The following is a 26,791-nucleotide window of genomic DNA, read 5'->3' on the forward strand; positions in this document are numbered from 1 at the left end:
GAAGGACTCTTTGCGTCTCCCTGCAGGTGCTCCAAGCCCACGTCAGTGCTATTATTCAAATGAATGAGCACAAGAGAAAGCAGCAGGGAGAGATCTGAAGCATAATGTTCTATAGGTCTACCAGGGAAAAAAGCACATTAGACTTACTCTTTGATATTTTGGAGGAAAACATGAAAATGTCTATCATGAATGAGACAAGAGTGGGCATTTGGTTGAAAATGAGGGATATAATGAACAGCAGGTCGATAATAAAAAAGGTCTTGAGGGCCATACAGAGAGAAAAGGCTAAACTCTCCTCCAGGAATTCTGCCTGTCACACTGCGCTCCATCTCACCTCCTCTAATCTCATTATTCTCAGGCAGGGAAGGAGGATTAAGATTTTATCCTGTTGCCAAAATCAAGGATGTCTGCCTGATGTAAAAACCTCACCATCTACTTTACTCCCTGCAGCTAGAGTTCATTCTTTAGCCATCATCTCTGATCAAAAGTGCTGATCTTCACTGCTCAGTGCCTCTCGTTGTTCCTACACTGAGCCAATGAGCCATGATATGACACAAGTTTATCAGGAGAGCAACCAAAACAATGCTGTCCTTTTTATTACAATCTATTTGGCTCTCTTAACTCTGAACAGTTCACATAATGGAAGCTAAAAAACTTGTGTCTAGCACCCTGAGGGGCTGATTACTATTCGTAAGGTGTTGTTTCGGCCACAGCTTGACTCAGTTTGGCTAAATATCCATCAAACAATCCCAATATTGCTTATGGGCTTAAAATTCGTGAATGTAATGTTGATTTATTAATTAAATGGCCACTAACACGCCGCTGGCCCTTTCCCGAAGGCGTCAGGGTGATGCTAAACTGCACTGCAGCACCTTATACTGGTCTGGTTATACCAAGTTGGATCAGGCTACTGGCTTGACTCAGAACTAGATTTCCTTCTCCATGTGATGGCAACATAATGTAAAAAAAAAAAAAATCTTTGATTAAACAAGTGACTGGCAACAGTAGATAACATTTAGTAATGTGTTGTTGCTCATATTATGAATGTGTGTGGAGCATATTAGGCACTATCTTTTTGTTGCTGTGTTTTGTCTCATTAGTAGGGGAGGATTCAGTTTTCGCTGTGTTTTTAGTGACTGCTTTCACAGGGCTTCATAATAGCTTGCTGACTATGAATGAGAAAAGAGGCTATACAGTAGTTGCGGCAGACAGAAGCTACTATACTGCTCACAAAACATATTTCAAACTCTATACAGGCCCTTGATTAATGGTAATGCCACCTTGACACATCTACAGTTATGTATAGTAGTGAACATGTTCTGCAATAAATGAGCTGGATCTCTCAAGTACATTAGTTTAAGTATTCACTACACTGACCTTTATCAGTGCCACTTCAAAAGTTGTTGTAATTTCATCTCTGATGTTTTTGCGAACTCACATATAGCCCCACTATTATGATATATTATTATTATATTTAATTTAATCGTTTATTTAACAGGGACAGTGCATGGCTCTCAGCCGTACCAGAATTAGCTATCAGCTAAATTTCATCTGTAGTCCCTGGGATATGTAGGATTCATGGTACTGGTACTCTGGTTGAGAGGAGCAACTGTCTGATACCTTGTTCCCAGAGAAGCAAAGCAGCCTACGTGAATTTGTTGCCGGTAGTACCTGTGCCGTTGCTGTTGCCGTTGCTGGTACCGTTGCTGTCGTCATTACTGGTACTGTTGCCGCTGCGGGTACAGAATCAGAATTCACTGGAGCTCTGGAAGGGAGGCTGGACGACTGTGCGGCCCAGCACAGGGCGCTCGTGTGTGGGTGAGAGGAGCAGGGAGACTGGGCTTGAGCTTAGAGGAGCTGCAGTGAACCAGGACCGCGGTGTTCCTACCCACACAGGAAAGTTACATAGTGCAGTTACAGCTGGCGCGACCCCGCTCAGGCTGCAGCGGTGGCACGTTTCATCCCATTAACCATTTTTATACCACTCAAATGAGTTTTGAAACATTATTTTAAGGTCGATAAACTACATAGTGTTGCTTTAATCTGCAGGTTTACACTTACACTTGCAAATGTATAATTTTATTATGTAAATCAAAATCACAGCTGATGCTTCATTATGTATTCACTGCAGCGACTCATCTGGAACATTTATAATTGCATCTTTAATGATGTTTTATTCACCTTATTATGTACATTTTCATCATGGCCATGGTTGAATTCACATGAATAAATAATGAATGACGGAATCATTTGTCTCATGAGTTGCATCATTTCCAACTTTGAAAAGATGCTATTGAGGATGCAAGTCCTCCTTAGTAAACCTCTTGTTGAAGCTGATAAATACACAATATATCGTCTAGATAGGCTACAAGTACTCTGCTTTCACAAATACAGCCTTACTAATTCTCCAGGATATGTCAGTGGGTCAAACTCTTGTAGCTGCATGTTGATTAACTTGCCTGCTGCTACATATTTGTCGAAGTAGGTCAAGCAAATCCTGTGTCTTGCTTGTAAGTCAACATCACAACAATCTCTCCACTCTGATTAGCTCAGATGACTGCTGGGAAGTAAATCATAATTGTGAAAAACGAGGCATATGTAAACATGTCACTGTGAAAAGTTCAGCACCACTCTGAGACAGGAACAAATATGCCACCTCATCTGGTCCGGTAACTGTACCATCCTCCTTGGACTAATCAGCATGATTGTACATGCTCTGTGCAAATAAAAAATGTTTTGGTGTAAATGTGTGTGCAATAGGTAGCTATGTGCAGACTTGTAGACAGGAGTGCTGCTGCTCCAAAACTCGCTGTGACGTGAATTGTTCCATCACAAAAAAAACAATGTTTCACTCTGATAAAAATAATAATAAAATACTAAAAATAAATATCATTTCTTATGGTCGTATATATTGTCAACAACAATCTCACACCAGCATTACCTGCAAATTGGTGTTTATGGAACATCTGTAAATTGTTGTAGCATCTGCCATTAGTCTGTTCTTTGAAGGACATCAATGGGTTGCTTTGCCTAAAGTTGCTGATAGGTGTTTTTTTGAAGAAAAGAAGACTCTAAATTGAGTAGTCTATTGACTGATACTGCAATCAGTTGGCAACACTGCAGTCGTGAAATCCGCTTGAAAGAAACTGTTTGTGTCAGTTCATTTGAAACAACATTGGCCAGCCAGAAAACTCAAAACCTCATCAGCCCACTGATGATGTAACTGCATGACTCAAATCTAGCACTTGGTCAGTCACTCGTACATGTCCACTCGTGGTAATATTACAGTATGTACAGCTAATCTGCCTCATCTGAGTAGATGGGTGAGGTGTGATATATTATGACTGGCAGTGACCAAACAACCCATAACTGTCAAAAAAAAACACACACACACACACCTCCAATTCGTGAGAGAAGCACAAAAGAAATCAGGAAATATAGAAATCATCCAACAATACACCAAAAACTGCTATAAGATTCAGCAGACATTTGCGTTTTCATGTAACACCATCACTTATGGTAAGAAACTGATAAAGAAAAAACATTAACGCCTCATCCACTAATGAAGAGACACCAAAATCATCTAAAAAAATGATCCCAGTGTGTTACTGAAAAACAAAGGTTAAAGTCTACAAAACAGCAAGGAGACTGTTTGGGACTGACAAGCACAGCAGTGGTCTCTGATAACCATCAGAAGAAACTCTATGAGGCAAATCCAACAATCAGAGATGTAACAAACAGAAAAACAAAGGAATATTCTGCCACAGTCATGTGTCGGTTTGGTACGTACACATAGCATTGTGCTTCCCACTGGGGATGAAAGTGTCTCACTGGTATTTTCAAGGAAAATACTGCTTTGATTTAGTGTGTGTGTGTGTGTGTGTGTGTGTGTGTGTGTGTGTGTGTGTGTGTGTGTGTGTGTGTGTGTGTGTGTGTGTGTGTGTGTGTGTGTGTGTGCTATGGGTCACTGTGAATTCCACACTATGATATATAGAAATGTGGATTTTTTTTCTCTTTAAGGTGGCAGCTTCAGTGCAAATAACTATTTAAGAGCAGAAAGCTATTTTGTGGATGTCAGCTCTAGTAAATGTATAGGGTATACAAGCTGGTATATATTACATCTTAATGGGTTCACTGTTTGTATGCCTCATGGAGCCCTTATAGATCATAGATCACTCATACCATTATGAAACGCATTTATGCGTGCGTGTGTGTGTGTGTGTGTGTGTGTGTGTGTGTGTGTGTGTGTGTGTGTGTGTGTCTGGTGGGGGTGGGGGGTCAAGTAAAGGGTGTTTACACACTTATATGCTCCATATCTGTGCATCTGTAGAACTGTGTTATTCCCACTGAGGTGCTTCGTATAATAGAAGCTTTAAGACCTTATTGCTAAGCTTCCCTCATAGGGTAAACCTGCACAGTTTAAAGGTAGCACATTGTGTAAAGTGAGATTATATGTCTTTTTTGATTAAACAGGAGATCTAGGTTCTATATTAATGCTGTGTAAGTATCAAAGCGCTCAATCCACAGAGAACAGTGCACAGCAGAGAGACTCAGAGCCTCTCATCTGAACGGCTGACTGACCTGTTGTTGCTAGAACTTCAGAGAGCAGCTTGAGAGAGATGTAAAACTACACTGAGGTGTTTTCAGGTTCTCAAAAAATCACAGATATGTCTTTGTATGGGTATCAGAACTTCAAAGAGAACAATGGTCTGTAGGTAACACAATGAATGGATGTTAGAGTCCAGCTGAGATCAACATGGAGTCAGCATCATTTTACCCAGTATTGATTTCCTTTAGGCTGACAGCTTTGCCTGAACAGTAAAAACAGAAAAGAAAAAAATAGCAAACTTAGCAAGTTATCTCTGATTCCATATTTCCACATATCAAAGCTGTTTCATAATTATTTTGATTTAATTTACCGCATTGGGAAATCATTTTGCTGGCTTCAAGCTAAATTAGTATTAAATTGCCAAGTGATAGAAACTGAAAAGAGGCAACATTGTACAAGAAAATCAATTTATGTTTATTCTATCTGTTCATTTTACAAGTTTGTCTCGGGGTAAAATCTTTCACTCAGCATATTTTATGATTGAGGCATCCTGTTTCAAAACCAAACAGATGCTGTAGCACAAGTAAGTTTTACCATATAGGCTACCGGTAATTAACAGTCAAAGCAGCTTTTGCACACAGCACATTTCAACACAATGGCAGTTCAAAGCACTTTACAAAATTGCATGAAATAAGTAATACAGAATGTAAATTAAAATAGATCAATAAATTAGATAATAATAATTCGCAAAACCAAGACTTGGACAAAAGTACACCATGCAATAATTAGCTGTTATAATACTTTTCAGTTTATGTTTAACAAAACCTAGTGGAAATGCCAAAAATCTGAAGAAAACATCATCTCTGTGTTTTGCAATGAGGAGACTTCAAATTTCACTTTCTTCAAAGTTTAAAGTTTAATCACTGTAAATGTACATTCATTTGCATTTTGTTCTTTAAGTTCCCTGGTGGCAGTGAACGAGTTTCATGTTTAGATTTGAACATGGTGAGACCAAAGGGGCCCAAATGGCTCATACCAAGGAGTCATGTAAGAAGAGCACAATTGGCCCCAGGCCTAATAAGTTCAGGCAGATGGCCGCCCACCCAGCTGACTCTGCTCAAGGTTTTTGCCTCTTCAAAAAGCAGTGTGGCAAAGTGTTTGCTCATGGTGGGAACTGTTGGGTCTCTGTAAACAAAAACATAACGAGTATTTTCTCTATTTGAAAAGATAGCATAACATTTGGATGTGTAAATGTATGAGCTTTTAACAGACAAACTGTTATAAGATCAAAATGCAGTAATGGGGAGTAATTTGAAAGGTAACACTGTCTAGTGTCTGAAAATGTGTTTTGTGATGAACTTAAATACCACAAACTACATCAGCTCACACAGGGCCAAGCACCAATTGGATACACTTCATATAAGAACAATGAAAAGCTCCTACAGGCTTACCCATCTTGTCAAAACTCCAAATTTAATAGCTTAGATAGGCCTTGACAGTTCTTTTTTTCATTGCGACCCATAAACCTCCCTGAAAGAAAAACTGTTAAATGTGTGTGTTTTCTATCTTAGTCCTTCTGAGAAGGGACCGTCATCTCTTACTTTCCAGACCCTCGTTTAGTGTAACGCAATCGGCAGACAGCTCCCCATTTTGTAGCCAGAAAACTGATATGCATTACACATTTACTCTGTCAGAACCCACCCATAACCTCCAATTGGTCAGCGAGCATTTAGTGGTTATTTATTATGTGCAATAAAATCATTTCTGACTTCCATGTTGGTCCTGAACCAGGTTAGAAACCTGGTGCAGTTTTTCAACCTGCCCAACAATAAGATGTGATCAGCTCTGAGCTGTGACAACTAAAAATACCAGAATGAAGTCATGCACAAGCCAGACTTTCCCTCAAATGTCATACAGGAATTGGATTTTCTCAAAACAGTCATTTGTTTCATTTAGTTGTTGTCAGGCAATTAACTTAATGATCTTCTCCTCTAAAGGATTTGTTGATATAATATAAAACCAGAAGGTTCTGTAATCAAACAACATGTGGAAACTGATTTACATTTTCATCAGCACAGACTTCTAATGACAATCAGCAGTCGGGAGTGAAAAATGTGCAGGAGCTGTCACGGCCACACCTTTTCCAGAGACAGCAGGACGTTGGCATGAAGTGTAACACATCCTGCAGCCTGTCACTTTGTCCATGTGATATCTTGACTGCTGTGACTCAGTGGGTTATTTTTTCTCCTCCAGTTCCTGCTCTGTTGGCATTTTGGGATTCTTACTAAGCGTAATTATTGTCCCCGCTTTCTCACCGCAGCAGGTGTTTTACGCGAGTGTAATTCTTTTGCCCTGACTGTTAAGACCAGCTTTAAGGCAGCATGGTGCCACAGTGCAGTTTGTTATTATACCTCTAAATCAGTAAATAACTTATCTGTCTCTGCTTCATTCAGGAGAGACTGAAAGGAAGACCAAAAAGATCTGAGAATTTTGAGATAAAGTAACAGTGAACAGAAGGAGCAGAGCTTGGCACTTACACCGCAGCAGGTGTGCAAGCATTGAATCAACATGGGTAACAGTCCAGAGAATCGCGGTGTATCCTATTAACAGGAGAATTCCCCCAGAGCCAAGACACAGGAGGTGGTGATGAAGATGGGAACATCTTCACGAGAGAAACTTCTCCTGTAAATGGAGATGGCCAGGCATCACCAGGTGGTGAATGACAGCAGAGAGAGAGAGAAAAAAACATGTTTAAAGCTTATGAGTGATTGGCTAAAGAGCACAGTCAGTGCAGTTACATTCACAGCTAAGTCGAACTCATAGTTCAAGTTGGGGGACTTGTTAGAATTTGGTCCTTGTCCCAATTTACATGCAACAGAGGAAATTGAATAGTTGTCGATGTCTGCCTCCTTAACATAGATGCGATATGCGTCAGTGGGTTGATACGGACCCCATTCCAGTTGACTTTTCTGTCACCTAGTAAATAACTGAATATAAATAACTTAGAGTTCTCAACTACAGTTCCCGACCAGACATGCTGGTCCAGGCCGGGTTCGGGCTGAAAATATATAAATGACTTGGTGTTGGTTGGGCTTCGGGTTACCTAGTCCTGCTGGTTGCAATGTGTGAAATGCACTGACGCAGCATTTTTTTTTAATTTTTTTTTTTTTTTTTGGGGGGGGGGGGGGTTTAGGCCAGCTTTGATGCTACACATTGTACCGTCACTTGTTGTGATACATGCGCTCATGCATTGTCCGTTACGTGCAGAAGAAAATAGGTTTTCAATCACATCTGAGTGTTTCAGTCGGATCTGGAGAAGTCCAGTCTTACTTGGACTAACGCGTTTACATGCACTTTAGTTGTCCAGTTACTGTATAGATGGATTAAGGCCTTCTTTTTTTTTTTCAACTGTCATGTTTACGTCCTGACTGTCAGATTGTGATTGGACAAGATACACGCCCGGCCACAGTGTGTTAGCCTAGCAGCCAGATAAGATAAATTAAGATAAGATAATCCTTTATTTGTCCCACAGTTGGGGAATTTATATAATGACAAAGGTAAGAAATGAGTTCTAGACAAAAGAGAAATAAAGGACCATAGAAAAAAATGCTGTGATCAATGTGACCTGGACAGATGTGATCACTGTAGGCAGTTTCCCTTTGTATCTGCATTAAACATTACAGTATAGGCTAAGGTGACAGCTGCATCCATTTGGCCACACAACGTGTTTGTAATTTGCTGAGTAACCCAGTGATGTGTTGAGAAGACAAAATATTTGGCTACGTGTTGGACCACACAGGAAGGGATAATGAGAAATTTCCCGTCAGGCAAAATGAAATAAATATGAGACTGGTCTGGGCATCAGCTCCACAGAGGCAAATGCCACTCCAGCTGTGTCATTCAGGAAGACTGCAGCACAATATAAATACAACCACCAGATATTTGTCATGCACCCAACACTCACACACACAAACATACACATATTTTCAACCAGTTGAAAGTTGTTTTTTTTCTTGAGCTGATATAATTTATGGAACAAAACTTATTCTGTGGTCTTACCTCTACAGATATCTAGAGAGACATTTGGGAACGTCCCAGGTGGGCAGAGGGAGCTGAGGGCGTCATGAACAGACATGACTGACGAGATGTACCTGAACTGATGATGATGATACTGGACTGTCAGGGCATCAATCATAACTCCATCACATTCTTTTACTATCTGCCCTTGATGTCTTTCTCTGCTGTAATTGAGTCCTGGTTCTATCTGTTACACGCCCTGCCACAGTGTGTTAACAGCCAGTGGGATGAACGGGACCTTTCCTCACGGGCCACTACACAAACTGATTAGCCCACGTAGTTCTAGGTGGCTGCTACAAGCACCACAACAGAGGTCTGGTAAATTGACTTTTCCTTCTACACTGGTGTGTACTGCTCCAGGAAATAGCCACGTTCAGATCATCAACATGCATCTTGAGTGATCCAATCAGAAATGGTCAACTCACATGGCTTGCCAAATGGTCTCAAGTGACCACACATTCCCACCCTTTAATGCAAATACTTTGTTGTTTTTCACCTGTTGTCAATGTTCTTTTGTGTGTGTGTGAGAGAGAGAGAGAGAGAGGGAGAGAGGGAGAGAGGGAGAGAGAGACGGACAAGACTTTGAGTGTATTAATGCCTAAGGACATGTTATATATATTTTTGTAGCTACGTTTATTCTCTCCTGCTTAGGTCATGGCTCAGGTCATGACTAGCATCTACATCACTATATCCCTATAGTCCTGCCCAAAAAAACAGAGAAATCCTTGTCCTCAAAAACAATTTTAGCCTCAAACTCCACAGTTCAGTGCTCTATAGTTATCAATCTTTTCACGTGTTTTCAAGAACCATATTATAACATTCATTATGTTTTCAATCAAATCTCGTATTTCACTTTACACAAACTTTAAAGGTTTGTTGTGTGATGTGAGTGGTGGTCCAATATCGTGATCCTGTTGCGTTTTAATGACAGCTGATGTCTGGACCGTGTGGATGCCATGGATTGTGATGAGAAGGTGCTGGACATTTCTAAGTTTTATCTGTGGAAACCATTGTGCATAAACCTGCTTGTTTGTGACTTTTTTGCGTGATGAGCTGAAGCACTGACCCCCCACACCCCCTGTCTTGGTCTGTGATCGTCTGCCTACCCTGTCCTATAGAGCTCACCGCACATCACTGTTGCTTGCGTACCAGGGGCTAGGTCTAGCCCTCTGCCTCTCTTCAATTCCTAATGACAAACAGTGCTTTTGAGTCCCCATCTGGGTAGTCAGCTGACTTGACAGTCATGAAATAGTGAAATGTTTTTGTCCATTGTAAAACTGTGTTGGGACTAATTAGACTGTGGCAGAGGACATCAGTGAGTGGGCAGGCCTTCGGTGTGGCCAGGACGCAATCGCTTTCACACTGCTAAAACAAGACCACTTTGTGACTGTGGTTTGAGTGATCTAATCAAACTATCCTAAAAACTAAGGATGTGACCATTGATTTTATTCCATATTTAGAAGATTTAATCTTAAACAATACTTTTTACCAATGGGTAAAAATGGGTAAAGGGCCATTGCAACACATATATTGCAGTTTTACACTTGCCAAAAATTGATTCCAGCTCCTGGTGTTGCACAGAGAGGGGGTTTCTGCCTGCTTCGCATCCGCGTTCCATTCATCCTTTTGAGGTTTATTTCTCCATAACAACCGGCTCACTCTACATTGTCCCTTACATAAATTATGTTGGTGCCATATTTGTACACTGTCCAGCTTGAATTCTAATGTTGGATCAATACTGTATGTTTAGATCTGAGAAAGTAGAATGTGAAAAATATATAATCTTTAATGGAATACAATGCCCCAAAAAAAGCCTCAACCATGTTCGGTTTTTGTAAATACTAATTTAAATACTGGCAGAACATCTCAATTTGTGACAACACAGAAAACAGCAAGATGAGGATGAGCAGAGCTGAGTTTTTTATTCTTACCTTTAAAAACAAAGATACTTTCTGCCGTACTGTCTGCATCATAAATGAACGTGACACAAGAGGAGCAAGAGGCATCTAAGGATTTAAAGTTTTGTGATTTAAAGCAACTCTCAACCAACGTGCCACAGAGTGAAATTAAGTAGAGGAACAATGCTCCTTATTGTCGACACATAGATCATTGCTACAGCCTGGAGCTGCAACCGTCAGATCCATAGAAGGATTAATGTTCCGTTGTCTGAACTTCTGGCTCTCAGCTGGCTGATAGAAAAACAGAGAGCAGGTGTGTTTTGTCCTGCTATCTGTGTCTGTCTTATGTCCCTATCTTCTTTTGTGTGTGTGGCCATCCATGCATGATTCACAATTTGACGTCATTGGCCATTGGCAACACAGAGGCCGCACACATTTACAGGCATTTCACTGTTCTCAGTTTGATTGGACCGCGGAGCAAAAGTAACATTGAACACTGTCACTGTCATCTGAACAAGCTGCAGCAGAACAACACAACACGATATGAGAACATGAGTGGGTAGAGAAACGTTATCATGAAAAGAGTGGAAAAAATATTATCTTTAAATTCATGCATGCTACTGTATCAGTTTTTTTTCTTGTGCAATTTTTCTTTATTAATATTTCATTAAGAAAAAATTGCTATAAATAACTGGGGAAAGGTTAAACAAACATAATAAAAGTAGAATCTTTGACAGCAGGCGTGAGCACTGAATGGTGCATTAAATGACAGATACCACAGCCGCAATTTGAATCACTTCATGTGATGTGTTTAACAGTGTTTACCAGGCAGGGAGAATCTCATAGAAAAGGGGAGGAAAGCCAGGCCACTCAGGATCCCTTTGACAAAATTTTATTACAGGACAGGTAGGGCAAGCACAGACTTTTCGACCAAAGTCTTTTTCAATGTGTGAGGGAGAATCTCATAAAAATATACTATCCAGTTGCTTCATGGGAAATGCACAGTCATTTGTCTGATCCTGTAATTCTCCTTTTTTTTTTTCTTTTTTGAGAGTGTTTTTAATTAACACCCAACCAAAACAACAAAATAAAACAAAATAACTAGGCCCGGGGATTAGAAGTTTTGAAAATCGCCAGTGGGGTTTTTGGTCATTTTCTCCAAAATCACTGGCCTAATTTCAACCAAACCTTCTGCATTGGACTCCCCTCGCCCCGTACTTCCGGTATCCACCACCAGATTCAGGAATTGCCGCCACAACAGGCACCAGAGACCTTACGGACACATCTCTGAACGGCTGCGTCAACAGTGGAAGTGGAGACTCAATGTCCCCGGCCTCCCTCTGGAGCTGGTCGAAGCTCTCCCGGAGGTGGGAGTTGATGATCTCCCTGACAGTGGGTTCTGCCAGACGTTCCCAACACACTACGAAATGGAAACATTGTAATAATTTCTGTGACCACAGCTGGACACAGCTGGTCTTTAACTGCCGTTTGCAGCAGTCTGTAAAACCACTCTTGGCGGTCAGAGGTATTTGCTCAGAAATCAATTGTGTTTCATTTTAATGAGTTGTAAGATTCAGAAACCATCAAACACATATATTTAGGAAAAGTCACAGACTGAGAGACCTGTAGTTTTAATATAAACAAAGTAATCTGCATAAGAAAAACCCAAACGGTCTGTGAGACCGTCTTGGCGGTTCTAGTGTTAAATGGTGCTGGTTGGTGTAATATGAAAAGGTCAGCTGGAGCAGCTCATGGAGCTCAGGTTTCACCTAGCTAGTAAAGGATGAAATCTGATCAAATCTACTTGTCATTTCAGACAATAAAACCAACAGGTGCTAGTGTGAGAAGCACACTATTCATCTGAAATCAAGGACACTGTGTGTTTTGAAAAATTACCAATAATTGTGGATGTGATTCTGCCTGTGTTAGCACAAAGAGGCTAGACTTAGCAAACAAGCACTTATCTCAGGTCACTTTTTTCAGTCTATAGAGGCAACAAGGTTTCTCTTATCACTGCTGCCTGTCATTATTGCACCATGGGAAGACAAAGAGGCTTTCTATTTCAAAACTTCAGTCTACCTTCCCTTTTATAACCCCCTTTTGATTAACCAGTAGGTGCAAAAATACATTTGTATTCAATTTTTACCCTTCCCCTTGCGATCCACTTGTCATTTTTTTACAATGTGTAATCATCAATATAGATAGTGTTTTGATTTCAGCAATGCAAGGTTGGTGCAAAAATACATCAACTAAATTATAAAAAGAGAACTAGAAGCATTTTTGTCACAGATCCATCGAGCATTCAATTTGAAGTTCAGTTTGAGAGTTGTAGCAGGGCAGAGACTCGACACAGACAGACTTTCTTTCTTTCTTTGTTTTCTGTGAAAATGTGCAGAGGTGACAAATGAAAGTGTGAGAAAATCATGTTCACAGTCTGTCCAGGTGACATAAACAGCCAACAACATATGCCGTGACGCACATGTCAAAATGTGGCTGCACACACACACACACCAACACACAAACCAGATAACCTGAGACGAATGAACTTCTGCGCTGCATAAGCAATTAAAGAGAGCCAGAGAAAAGAGCTGAGCACTGAGAGAAATGACAGAGGGTGATTATCACTTCTCTGGGAATATAAACATACCCTGTTCTCCTGAGCAAACCCAATCTGTTAAGTACACACTCACACACACACACACAGGTCTACTTTTGTCACTTTTGGGGAAATTTCATAGACCTGCGTTTATTTACCCAACCTTTAACCACTGACCCAAAAAAATCTGCCTATATCTCTACTGAGAACACTTAAACTCAATTAAACTGGTCTCCATCTGAAATCTGTCCCCAAAAGTGCCTTAAGTTATGAACACACATACACGCTATATGCAAGGAGATCATTACATGCACCTGTTCACCATTAAGCTCCACTTCTCATTAGTAATTCAGCCTGATGGTAGCTTGGGTGTTTTCAGGGCCACAGAAGGAAGAAAACTTTTTTTTTCTTTGGACGTTACCATGGAAAGTGATGAAGTCCTCTTTGGATCAAAGCGAACATGATTTTCTGCGACAAGACATCAAAGAAGGAGAGGTAGACCGGAAGGCCACACATTGATCATTTTGAAGGTTAGCGCAGTTACAGCATAAGCTTTTATTTATTTATTTATCTAACTTTTTTGTGCCATTATCTACTTTCATAACGCCTGAGTCGGACTTTGTGTTGCTGTCCTTGTTTTGACTTTGGAGTGGTTCGTCGCTCTGTATAAATGGAGCGTTGTATAAATCTAATAAAGAAAAGCTTGTCAAGGTTATGCTCAAGTTACCTGGTAGGCAGCAATAATAATTGCTCCATCCTCTGTCTGTTTCGAGATGCTTTTTTTTAACATGTCCATTACAAGACAAGTCAGAGTTTTCATATAGAGTACATTGTGTGTTTATATTTATAGTACAGATATTTTACATCAGGCTAATGTGACGTATTGAAAGAGAGAAATGTGTCTGTTTTGTCTGCAACTCATGATAATTTCCTGCAGTTTTATTTTTCTAGCAGATCGGGAGATTTACTGAGATTGAGTGTGCCATCACCTGCACAGGCTCTCTCAGCGTCCAAATTAATTTTGGAACGAATTGTATTGCTCTATGTCACCCATGGCTATATCACAGCCTTTTGAATGTCTGCTGAGCTGGAAAGTTTCCCAGAATCCTCAGGCAGATAGGCTTTTGTTGTTTGTCTGTGCTGAAAGTAAAAAATGTTACGAGGCTCTTGTCATCAGAGGCTTTGCAATAATGTGCTTCATGGGCTAGGAGCAGGTACATCTAAAATCTTAGTGTTTTTCCTCCAGATATGTAGATGATTGGTGGAATCATGGTCTGTGCAGCTTTGTGGCTGCTTTGTCCTTATTTGGATTTGGACAGTTTTTTCATGAAACACTAACCTGTTACTTTGTATGTATGTGTATTCATAAACATTGGCTTACCTCAATGTAAACTCAATAGCTCATCACCAGCCATGAATAGCTCCATTGATAAAGTAATAAAAGAAACCTTTCTTGTTTCCTTCATTATACTTGTTTCAGTCGCTCTTCCTCTGAATAATGTGCATTTATTCTGTTTTAAAATATTTCACTACACAATAGAGCTGTAAATAGTGGCATCCACCTATTCATATTTGTATTTTCAAAATTTGCAAAAAAAAAAAAAAAAAACTTGGATGGAAACGCCAGAAATTCGAAAAAGGGTTTACACTTGGAGGGAGTGGATTTGTCAGCATATCGATAAAAGGAAAATGCGATTTTTGCTATGGAAACAGGTTTTGCGAATAAACGATGACCGGCACTGTTCACACCGCAGTATACAGTATACAGTATACAGTATACAGTATACAGTATACAAGTTTCCTACAGTAGAATGCAGTGGCATATACAGCTGTAAAACAGGCGAAAATATGTTTTATTTCCCACTGTAGCGTGGCTTAGAGTTTAGATTCTCGGCCCAAGCCCAGCCCTGACCCGACCCAACCACGGGCCCCAGCAGCTGAGTAACATTCAGTTCGAGAATATAAAGAAAAAAATAAAGTCAGGAGAATTAAGTTTGAGCATGTTTGATGGAAAGTCGGAGGTGTGGAAGGTGCAGCAGCTGCTGGCAGAGTGGACCCTGGACAGCGCCATCGGCGAATTTAAACAGCCCACGAATAAAAAATAAAAAATGTTGGGCTCAGGCTCATAATGTGTCGGGCCGGGCCGGGCTCGGATACAACGTGCACGGGCTCGGTAGGGTCGGGCTTGATTTTTTGCGTGGTTGTTATTATGTTTTCATGCAAGAAAGTAACTGTTTAGATCCCCGTCCAGGACTTAGGCCCATTGACCTTCTTCGTTGAAACCTTGTTCTTTTCTGTTGGACTTGGAAGGCCTTTTGTTCTCCTTTTTAATAAATATCTCTTTTGAACATCTATCAAGTTGTCTCCATTTGCGTCCACTTTCCCCGCAACCTGGCGAAAGAGGTGCTTGAACTCATGAACTTCACATTTAACACCTGCTCAGAAGAAATGTTATGTGTTCTGACAATATAAAGGGTTTTTTACACTCTGTACCAGATCACATTCAAACGTGTTCTCTCTCCTGCCTCTCTCTCACGCAATCTCTGTAAACATTGACCAAGGAGGACACATTGCATGTACTGAGAGAGAAAGGGGGTCAGTCAATACAAACTATACTGGATATGTGACAATTGCACACCAGCACTTCACAGGCCATCTGGATGCAGTGGATGTGCGCCTGTTCTGTCTTTGGTGCTTTTTAGTGTTGCAAAGTCAATACATTTCTTTCGACCGTTTGAATCTGTTGACCACCTCATGGAAAGTTGACATTGCAAACACGATGACAGATGGTTTCTGTTGGTGGCTTGATCTCAGATTACACTGAGACTGTTAAAGTGATAGTTTGGGTTATTTGATGTGGAATTGGGAGTCGACTGTTGTCGGTGTATAACTGCAGTAGACCTGGATCAGTAAGGTCAGTAAGGTAAGATCAGTTTGGAGACATAGCAGCAGCCCTGGGACAGAAAGCGTCAATCATGTGTCTCATTGATCTATTGTGGTTTTTAAAGTGGCTAAAACACATTTATTTGTGACTTGTCCCTTCCACAGACGCACATCTGAACTTGATAACCCCACATCTAATAACCTGAACTATCATTTTAATTTGATTCATCTTGAAGGTAAATGGTGACAGAATTTTGTTGGGGGGGCAGAGTTTAGTTTAGTTTAGTTTTATTATGGATCCCCATTAGTCCTCACCTTGGTAAGGACTATTCTTCCTGGGGTCCAGACACTCATATGTGACAATCAAATCATAATACAATAATTTACAGAATTAGATAAATGACAAACAACAAAATAAAACAAAATAATAAGAATAAAAAATATTTTACAAATACAAACCAACTTTGACTTTTCAAAACCTTAAAAAAATGTAAGTTCTTTACTAATAATGGCCTATTTTATTTTATTTTTGAATCTCCATTTATTTTCAATGTTGGTCATATATGGTGGGAGCCTATTCGAATATGTCACTGCTCTGTGCAAAATGTTCTTTCAAACTGCAGCGTGTTCTTTTATACACACAAGGCATCTGACCTGAATTGAATTTTATGAGTGAATTCATGCATTTACTCACATCACCTTTCTCTGCTAACAACACTTTCTCTAAATGACATAGTATTTAATGGCTTGACGTTCATTTAATTAACAGCTTTTTTGCCCTTTCTTAAACCCACAAAAGCCCTGAGCTCCTCCAGTTCCCTAAACCTGCGTCCAACTGATAACTCATAATTGCTCTCATTATTGCAGCCATAATGTTGTGGTACGGCTGTTAATTTGTTTGATTGGCCGGTTGTTGAGTTTCTGTTAAACCGGCGTTGTAAACGCTCTTGAATCGCTAGTTTAATTAAACACTTGCAGCTTCATTAAATGTTGAAATCCTGCAAGTATAACACAAAAGAATCAATGGAAAAATCGATTCTGGCTCAAACAGCACAGCAAGGTGGTCAGCAAATGAGCCGTTAAATAAATTATAGCTTTCAGCTACATTTCGAGCAACCTAAGTATGAACAGCGGAATTTCTCTCCATCTGTCTTTTGAGTTTTTCAATAACCAGCTCATCCCGTCAGCTTCATTTTCAGGGCACTGAGAGCAAGAGTGGTTTGTTTAGTTTTTTGAATAAATGGCTGTCAAGAAAATCAACAGAGATTCCCTCATTTATTTTAAGTAATAAACTGCACCAGCTTGAATACTTTAAGAGGGATTAAGCCTCATGTGCACATCTTCACATGGACTTTTAACAATCTGAATGAGATCATCATGAGGGGAACCTCAGAGCTGACTGGCCTCGATAATGAGGCGAGTGTGTACTGTGTTCTTATCTGTGTCTCCTCAGCCTGACGCCAGTTTCCTTCCACACTTTTCACATTCTTGAGACCTAAAACCAAACCAGTACATCAGCCTAGCTTGGATAATCAAACATGGCGGTAGGCCTGACACAGCTTGTGCAACACTTTTTTACTTTGCATGCATGTGATAGTGAATGAGCAGAATATGTGAGTGTCTGAGTTTGATTAGTTCACCATGAATAATTTTGAATTCCTCTTCCTGAGCTATAGGATGTGTCTCATTAATGTGGAAGTAAGAGCTGAACTTTCAAATGAGGATAGGACGTAGCAAATGAATTTAATTTCATGATATACTTTTACACTCAGTTCTAGATTAATAAATGCAAGTTTAAATAGTAAATTCTGTACTTAAGTAAAATGTTCACATATCTTGTCTTTACTTTGTTATTCATGTTTCTGGCAACTTTCATTTTCATTCCACTGATGTCCTGAATAAAATGAATAATGTTTTTATTCCGATACAGTCCCCCTAAGCATCTTTGTTACTTCAAATAAAATCTGAAGAAATGTGACTGCGAGAAAACAGGTTTGGTGTGTCAGAGCTCCTAGACTGTAAGTTAATGAACTGAGCTGACCTGGTGACATATCTGGGTTTTTTTTAACGACCAAGAACGTAAACTAAGGAGGTATAGGCTCAATCATCACAGTAGAATCGACGATAACTGATGCTAATGTTACAACTCCGGGAACAACCACCATGACTACAGTGGTAAACCCAATGAACTTTACGCCGTTACACCTGTTGGCCAAATGTGAGGATAACGTTTCTCTAATGGCAACTGAAAGTATTTAAATATGCTGTGCTGCTGCTGTTATGGTCCTTGAATACAGCAGGCATGGAAACCCTGAATATTATGCTTTACTATAAAGAGCTATGATAAAATTCTTACTGCTCACTTTTTTCTGACAATTGAGTTTAATGTACTCAAACTAAAAAAATACTCAAGTAATATTCTCAATAATCTCATTTGCCTCCGTTACATACTGAGGGCACGGTGGCCCAACAAAATAACAAACGTAGACCTGTGGAACAAACCAGGAGTGAACCGAAAACCAAATCAAAAGATGGAAGTGGAGATGGATGGGCCATACACTTAGAAAGGAACCAACTAATATCACAAGACAGGCTCTGGACTACAATTCACAAGGGAAGAGGAAGCCAGGGAGACCAAAAACAAACTGGAGGCGGTCCACACTCGATGAGCTAAACAACATTGGGATGACCTGGCAAGAAGCAAAAGACCAGAAGAAAGTGTGGTGGAGATCCATGGTGGACGCCCTGTGCTCCAAAGGGGGTAAAGAGGATTAAGTCAAGTAAATCAATATTCTCAAGGTGACTTAAATTTCTACTAAAGTCATTATCTGCTGACATGCTTGTACTTTTACTCAAGTTTTGCTATCGAGTACTTTAGACTGGTGAGAGCAACCACAGGGAAAAAGCCATTCACAGAGAGCTCCCCTCTCCTCCTCCGACTGGGCGTGTGTCCTCCTTCAGAGTAGATATCGTATCATTTTTCGTATCCTGCTGAGTCAGGCAGCAGCCTCTGGATTTCTCCATCTGAGGGAGGGTTTTCTCAGACGCTCAGCTTTGATCGTGCTGGTCTCCATTCTGTGTTCCTTCAGCTGGGCTTGATGGGAAACCTGGAATCTTCCCACAGTCTGCTCAGCATCCCTCCTCTGTCTCAGAAGAGTTTCTTCAATCTCTTCTTCAATCGCTTCTCAGTTTGAGCCTTCCTAAATGCTGTCAAATTTGTCTTCCTCCTTGACCCCCATGGCAGGACACTGTGTGAACAGAGACATTAGCCAGCTCTGATGATTCCTTTAAGTCTGCTGATAACATTTTAGACATTAATGTCATTCCAGTCAGTTTGTCAGTCTATCCAACACTTTGGTCCAAACTGGAATTTTGCCAATTGAGTCTAATGATCCTCTGACTTTACTCTAGCACCACCATGAGCTTTAGGCTACCTCCTGATTTTGTGTAAAACATATCACATTTAAATGTCAACATACCATAGGCAAAAATAAGATACGTTAAGCAGGACATGGTGAAGGTTTGTACTGCTAAACATCAGACAACAACAGACAACATACCTATTCATTGACCCTGTTCAGAAGTCAGAAGTCATCTCACTAACACATTAGGTGCTAATTAATGTGAAAGTGTATATTTTTAGGGCATTTTTGCCTTTTTTACTGGATAGTATGGTATAGAGAGACAGGAAATGGGGAGGCAGAAAGAGGGGGAATGACATGCAGCAAAGGGCCGCCCGATGCAGGAGTCGAACCGGAGCCGACTGCAGCAAGGACTGTAGCCTCTGTCTATGGGGCGCCTGCTTTGCACCACACGACACCCAACTCCAGTACACGTTTTTGTTGTAAACAGACGTGCAGACCTCAAGCAATGATGTCTGGACTCTGTCCAAAAATCATATTTCACTGCCCCTAATAGGTCAGGGCAGAAAATGTGTAATTTAACAAGAAATAATTGAGTGACATTTCAACAACAATAAAGCCACATAAAACAACAAAATCTGTAAAATGAATGGAGAAAACTGTCTAAAGTTAAACTAGACATATTTGTAGCTTCCATTATGTGAGCACGTTTTCATTTGGTAGCCCCTAAAGGGCCGTCAGGACTACATAAAGATGGTGAATGAGGAATTTAATGGACACTTGGTGTAGGAAATCCTGTCTCCATCTGTTGTAATGGTTTTTCTTTTTCCATCAAGGCCCTGATCACCCCTTCAGCCCCCATACCCAGAGCTATGACCAGAGAATTGTTCCTTCGACTCTTTTCCAACACACATCAGCCATGAAATTGAATCCTGCCATGACAATGGCGGGATGCATCTCAGAGGTGTGCAGGGATGAAAAGAAACCTCGGGTGTTGTCAGACATGCCAGCTCCACGGCCCACAGTCACGCACTGATGCAACATTATATCAGACCCTAAAAAGATGAAACAAGAGAGGAGGATGCTGCAAGACAGACATGTCAAAAGGATTTGACTGAAGCACTGACCCTCAGAGGAAATTTTATCCAGTTGAGTTCCTTTTTGATTTAGTGTTGTCCCTTCTGTCTCATACATTTATTACATTATTTCCAAGGTTTTCAGCCTTTTATGTCTGACAGACCCTCCTGTCTTCAACACTGAGCAGGATTATCCGCCTGGACGTGGTGGACCTGACATTACTGAGATGAATGACAGTCTGGATCTACAGGTTTACAGACCGTGGCTCCTTTCAGTGGTTTCGGCCAAATGATGCTCTGTGAGGCTGTGAGGTTTTCCCACTCATTGGTTTGCCAAAAGGTCAATGACAGCACTGGGCTTCATTCAGCAGTGTTCACTAGTGACATCTACTGCTCAACTTAATGTGAAGCAGCCCACCAATTACTCAGCCTAGGTGTCCCCTTCTATGACCACTTTTATTGTACTTAATTCATTATGTCATGGATTTGTTCATTAAAAATATCAATAATATAATTAAAGAAAGATGAATGACAGAATGTGTTGAATTAATCAATGTAATGAGGTTCAGTGTTTGAGCCACGGTACGGGGTTGTGGTGTACTGATTTTTATGCAGCGTGAATGATACAGTTTTATTGATTATACAAGAACAACCATAAAGTAAACATTTGCACATATGCAAATCATAACGGGAGCAAACACTTTGATGGAGTTCTGGCCAGTGTAAACATGCTGAAAAAAGGAACAAATTGATCAATTTTGTAATGCCATTATGCCAGGAAGTACATATGTAATATAAATTGTCATTATTGTCATAGTAGTACAGCAATACTTACCTCAAATAAACACAATGAAATAATAATGATACTCATAACAATATTAATAACAATATGAGTAAAAATGAAAAGGCATAAAAATGTGGGGGCAATTACTGTCACTCTGCATTAATTCAGGTATTAAAAAATAATAAGGGATAGGAAAATGAAAACCAACACAAAACAGAGACATATTTAGTTCATGGAGGGAACTTTTTTTTTTTGTTTCTTTCTTTTTTAATTCTGTGGCTCTGCAAAAGGATGATAAACTGACTAAGAGAAGAAAAGAGATTGAATAAATACATAAATAAATATGTGAAGAAGAGAGGGGAAATGACAGGATGCAGGGAAAATAAAAAGAAACCACTGAAAATGAGATACTGTAAGAATACTCAATGTGTGTGATGGAAAACTGGAAGGCAGAATTGGTCATGTTTAGAGTATGTGTGTTTATCAATGACTTTGGACGAGGGTATTTAGATCACCTTCTTTTAATACATCTGAGTGAAGCATACCTGTTTTCCCAATGATATGTGATAAATTAGAATATCCTTCCACTCTGTGATGTTTAAGTTTAAAAGGATTGTCTTCTTGGCAGTAATTAGGGCAGTGAGAAGAAGACTGGAGGTGGTGCTGTGTAATTGTAATTCTGATAGGTCCCCCAGGATGCAAACTTTCAGGGATAAAGGGATGTGGCAGTCCAGTAAGTGAGTCAATCGATCTGTGACTTGAAGCCTGAATGGTGAGCAGTGCTAGGTGGCCTGAAAATAAGTAAACAGTGTGTGCATCTGTTCGATACAATACATCCAAGTTTGTGTAATTTGTCACCAGTGTAATGAATTCTGTGAATAAGTCTGTACTGTATGAGTTGTAAATTTGAGTTATGGCTCTTGCTGAAGTTATTTTTTTCACTTTTAACATAAACCATAAAGGCATTGGTACAAAGATCTCATTTCCACTGTGAGAGATATTGATGTTTCTTGACTTTCTAAGACTTATAGAAGTTTTTTGAAGGGATTTGTTTTGAACTTGCAAAATTCAGCATTTTGTCTGTTGTAGCATAGGCGGCGCTATCAATAGGCTAAGGGAAGCTTAGCTTCCCCTAGATTGTCACAGAAAATGAATCATCACAAATAATAAAATGAAAAAATAAAATAGCCTAATGTTTTTTTTTCGTTGTTGTTTTTAAATTATATTTTAGAAAGAGGTGGGAAATACATTAAAACACACATTTTTAAAGTATTATTATCTATGTCGATGGTTTATTTATTTTTTATTTCAGTGGTATATGACTGGTTACCTGCGTCATTAAGTACACACGGCGTAGCTACAACGCGCAGCGTAGAAGCTTACCCCTTTGCCTCGCTATGCTAGTCACTGACAGTCCAGCGAAATTAAAAGAAAAAAGCCCGGTAAAACGGACATTAGAAGGTTTTTGAATATCAAAATTGACGAGTCCGAGAGTCCCATGAAGCAGCAGCAATGAAGCCGACCACGATGCTTCCACGACCGGCTGCCGCCTTCTCTCCTGCCACTGGCCTCCATGATGACACCGGCTGCCCCCCCCCGGATACCGGCCACTGCCCGCGAGTCACCGGTCTACCTCCGGACAGCCGCGCCCCCCCGAACACCTGCGCACACCCTCCTCCAGTCACTGGCCTAAGTTACGTCCAGACAGCAGCCCCGACCGCCCGGACACCTGCTGCCTCCCTCCTCCAGTCACCGGCCTACCTCTGGACACCTGTGTGAGCGCACATTCTCACAGGAGTTGCGCAACTGGATGAGGACAATGGCACAGCAGATACTGTCAACTCTGTTGCTTCTGTACATCGAGAGCGACAACTAAGAGGATTTAAACCTGAAGAAATAGTTGGAAAATATGACACAAACGCCCCGTGGCGTGCTGCTTAGGGTAAGAACATTGATTAGGTTAATTATGGGCCACTACAAAAGCAAAAAAAAAACAACAAAAAAAAAACAAGTAGAGAATGAAAGGAATCATTCTGCTGCATCTCAGTTTGATGAACATCAAAACTATATAGGCTACAGTATATCTGCCTGGGTAAAGACTTCTTTTTCTTTTTCTTTTTTTTTTTGTCCCGTAGCTTCCCCATTCCTTCTGCCCTAGCGCCGCCTATGTGTTGTAGCCTATACTACAGAAAGTTTTGATGGGATGCTGTGGATTGTAATTGCAGTTATTCCAGAAACAGTCTATTCCCTATGCCAAATGTCTGGATTAAATGTTGAAAATCAAGGTATTACTTTGAACCATGTGATGTAAATTTAATTCCTTTATCCTAACTGGTGGTAAAATTGAATGTTTTATTGGATTGTTCCTGGTGAGCAGAAGAATGATGCAACTGTGGAGAATCGACAGCATTGAAACAATGAGTAGGTTTTGGAAACTGCACTGATAAATAAGAAGTGTCATCAATATATGTTGTTTTATAGTCCTTGTTCAGTTTCTAACCAAATTTCTAATGTTTTAATAACTGTTGTCTGGGAAAGGTACTGGGGAAGTTGGACCGGTGATTCACAAAATCTTGTATGTGGATTTTGACATAATATTTCATATATTATATAGCCTACTTCTACAACTAGTATTTAGTAACCATAAAACATTCTCGCAGTGAGTGACTAATAACATATAATAATGATAATGAGCGAGTAATAACACACCATCTGCATAAAGAGTAATTCATTGTTGTTTACAACTTTAGTTTGTGGTTGTTAGCAGATGCAGATGATCTCAACTATTTTCACCAGAAAGTGTCTCAGTAGTGTCACTAGATATGCAATATGTAAATTAGCATATTCATGGCATCTTCCTGTTGAATTTGTATTCTGGCTAGAGTCCGGCAGCTTCATTACTTTTTGTCATGATCTAACCCTGTGTGGCATTCTGGCCTTTTTGACACTGTAACACTGAACCGTCTCCATAATGCATCAGCTGCAACACAAAACAACACTGACCAAGAAGGGTTTTCTGTTCAGCTTTCTCTGAATTGCTTACCATATAAAAGGTTATGCACTTTTATATGTCAGAATAGGCCGTTCTCCTGTGGGTGTTCCCCAGTGGCTGTTGTTTATTATGGTCCTAATGCGGCTTTGCATGCATTGGCGAACACAATAAACAACCTCCCTGGAAAACTACAGAAGAGAAGCCAATAGACACATATGAGTAAAAAGCCACAAAGCCATGTCATTGTCTTGGTAATAAGAACACAACAGGCAGCAGCCAAGCGGAACCAGTCAGCGTAATGAGTGAGAATGAAAGCTTGTCAGGTTATACGATCCAGCCTTACACCTTTATTGAACCTGAGTGCTGACTGGTTAGCTGACAGTGCCTGTAAAGTGGCTGCTCAACCAGAACTAACCCCTCTGCATCACAGTTAATGAGTCTATTTTGCTGGATTATTCCCAATTATAAGATTTTGAACACAGGAGTCATACTTACTATGTTTAAACCAGAAACTTATTAGCACATTTTCCTCCCTTCATTTTCCAGACACAAGACAGACAACCATGAAATACATTTTAAAATTAGATATAAAACAAAACTAGTGTGACAGTATAATTATAAAATCAACACACATCGGCAGGAGAAGGAAAAACATCAAAGTTGTGTTTTAAAAAAGGAGTCAAAACAGAATGTTTCAGGAAGCACATTTCCTTCATGCTTAATTTAATATTTTTTTAAATCCTATTCATGTTTTTTTTTTTTTTAAAGACTAACGTCACTGCTGTGTTTAAAGGAGCAGTTACATAAGTTTTCTCTGCTGCCAAACGCAGTTTTCTGGTATGATCAGGTGGCAGTGATGGTCTTTGCCAAGACCTCCAGCTATTCTTCCTTTTACAATAATGTGAGGTAGAGTACTACTGACTACTGACTACTAACTGCACTGCAGAACATAAGTGATTTTCTTGGAATAGTTGACCAAAACACAAATGTGAATGGTTGGTGTTTCTAATTAGTTCAGTGACTTCAATGACTTGAATGCAAAACAAAAAAGCCTAATAAGTGACTAGTGACTTGGTACAAGACAAGTAAAGAAGTGATAAGAATTGGTGGGTTGGTTTGTTGGTTGGTTGGTTGGTTGGTTGGCCGGCCAATAGTAATAATAATAACCACTGATAACTATCATGAAAAAAGTCAAATTAGCAATGTATTCTGTTGATTAAAAAAAGTATTGACATGTCTTTGGCATGGTTGGTTAAGTTTTCCACAGTTCACACAAGCAGCTGACCAGCTGAACAAGCTAGACATGAAAGGAATCACACCAGCCCCTCTCAGAAGGCATCATATATCTGATGTTTAAACTGAATGATGGAGTGGTCTCCCGTTGAGCCAGGACTGTGGGCGACTGAACAAACTGAATTGGTGGCTCAGCGTGGAAAAGATAAAACATAACCGAGGGAGACAAAGGGAGAGAGATGGATAGCACTGCATGGTGGTGATCAACCCGGTCGTGCTGGCTGCACAGCCCAGTCTGTTGTCTCCCTCTGGTCTGTGTCTCAACAGCCAACCACACACTGGGGCAACAGTGAGGGACCCAGCAGTCGACCGCTGCTGACTCACTTTACATGAACAACAACCATGAAAAATAGCTGGAAAGTTCAGAGACAAAAAGTTTAAATCAATAAAAATCCAAACATTTAATAGTTCAGCAGCATTAACTGTGCAATATATCAGCATTATGAAGAATAAAATTCTTAACACCTGCATCTCAAACTACATTATAACTACGTACAGCCTGGCTCTCTTTCCTAATAATGAAGTCAGCCTCTTGAATGTGGCCTTTAATCACAGATACTTCAACACACACTGGCAATTTATTGGGGATCAAGTGGTGGTACAATGTTAATCAGCGGTCTTGTGAAAACAGTGATGCTATGTTTAAATACTTCACCTGTTACAGACTGACTGTGGTCCACTGGCCATAAGATCCTTTAGTCAACAAAATAAGAGCATACGAATACTCTCAAGTCAAGTTCCAGTTGCAATATATGCAAATTAGAGGAGGTCAAGATGATTTACAGCATGTTCGATGCTTATCTGTTAACTGAATGTACATAGCCCCCCAGTCATTGCACATGACCCCACACAGACATGCGCAGTGACATGGGTAAATCTGCACCCCACAAGGAGCACTGCAGCACTTTATGAATGTACTACCTCTTCTCAATCCATTTTAGCACAACTCCAACAAGGAATCGTATACTGGTCTTTGCATTGTTGCACCTCCATCCCATTTACTTGCCTCTGACAGTTCATCTCCCCCAATGTAATTTATTCCAATTTAATTAAAACTTAAAGGGATAGTTCAACATTTTGGCAAATTGTCCCATTGCCATCAGTGCAAGCTATTTTTTAGAACGGTGGAGCAGAGCCGCGAGCTGCTCAGAGCTACGCTACGGAGGCTCATGGAATTTCTTGGTTTCCCTCATCAAACTCTTCAAATACACAATCCAATGACTTCACAACGCTCTTGTGGACAAGTTGTGACCTGCACATTCACCACGTTGTGAGATATTA

The sequence above is a fragment of the Trachurus japonicus genome, chromosome 7, assembly GCF_045865225.1.
Source record: "Trachurus japonicus isolate A0001 chromosome 7, Traja_1.0".
Taxonomy (NCBI): Eukaryota; Metazoa; Chordata; class Actinopteri; order Carangiformes; family Carangidae; genus Trachurus; species Trachurus japonicus.